The sequence below is a fragment of the Mus musculus genome, chromosome 2, assembly GCF_000001635.26.
Source record: "Mus musculus strain C57BL/6J chromosome 2, GRCm38.p6 C57BL/6J".
NCBI classification, from domain to species: domain Eukaryota; kingdom Metazoa; phylum Chordata; class Mammalia; order Rodentia; family Muridae; genus Mus; species Mus musculus.
In genome coordinates, this window is record NC_000068.7 from 130,384,427 (window position 1) to 130,385,785 (window position 1,359).

Here is a 1,359-nt window from a genome sequence, read left to right on the forward strand (position 1 = left end):
TCACTACACAGTAATTTGTTTTCCGTGTCTACTGATTTGCCTACACTGAACATTTCAGATAGAAAGAATCATACAAGGCCAGATGTGGTGGGGAAGCCTATAATCTCAGCTCTTCGGACGTGGAGGCAGGAGGATCAGGGATTAAAGGCCACTTTGGGCAAACAACATACTCCTGTCAGAAAGAAAGCAGGGCTACAGAAATGGCTACCAAGTTAAAAGCACTTGTTGTTCTTGCAGAGAATGTGGGTTTGGTTCCCATCATCTACACAGTGGCTCACAACCATTGATGACTTCATCTCCATACCTTCTTCTGACCTATGGATACCATGCATGCACACTACCGGTGCATACATACATGCAGGCAAAACATCCATTGCCTTGTTTGCTTTTCTTTTCTTTTCTTTTTTTTTTTTTTTTTGGAAAATGTTAGCATTTAATTAACCTCCGGTGTGGCTTTTAAGCCACCAGAACACAGGCACCTCCAACACCCTTAATCTTCTCTTCAGCTCTTCTGCTGAAGAATTTGGCCTTCACGATGACAGGTTGCTTAGGGAGCTTTCCCTTGCCCAGAACTTTGTAGTAGCCTGATCGAACAACATCAATGATGGGAGCAACTCCAGTCTTGTTTTTTGCCGCATTGACCCGCGTCTGCTCGCTGACCAATGTCCACAGTTTATCCAGGTTGACTGTTGGGCAGAAGCTCTGGTTCCTCTTCAAATGGTAATGCCGCATACCAACTTTCCCAAAGTAGCCTGGGTGATATTTGTCAAAGTTGATCCTGTGGTGGTGCTCGCCTCCAGCATTCCCGAGGCCGCCTGGGTGCTTGCGGTGCTTACCAATGCGGCCGTGGCCGTGGCTCACGTGGCCCCGGAGTTTCCGGGTCTTCCTCAGTCTGGATGGCATGGCGGTGGCAGAAAGGGAAAAGGGCCTTGTTTGCTTTTCTATTGCTGTGATAAAACACCATGGCCAAGGCAACCTGTAGAAGAAAGAGTTTAATTTGGGGCTTACAGTTTCAGAGAGTTAAAGTCCACGATGACAGAGGAAAGGCATGGAGGCAGGATCAGCTGAGAGCTCATATCTTGATCCACAAATTGGAGGAAGGGGGAGAGAGAGAGAGAGAGAGAGAGAGAGAGAGAGAGAGAGAGAGAGAGAGAGAGAGAGAGAGATGACAGGGAATAACTAGAGTCTTGAAACCTCAAAACTTTCTCCCTGTGACACATCTCTTCCAACAAAATCACCCCCTAGCCCTTTCTGAATAGTTCTACAAACTAAAGCTCAAGCATTCAAATACAGGCACCTATAGGGGTCATTCTTGTTGAAATCACCATATTCATACACATAAAACAAATCTAAAAAGAG

At 46.1% G+C, this 1,359-nt stretch overlaps 1 pseudogene; it reads right to left on the reverse strand.

The window, feature by feature from the left end:
- On the reverse strand, positions 418 to 927 carry Gm14044 (predicted gene 14044; annotated as a pseudogene).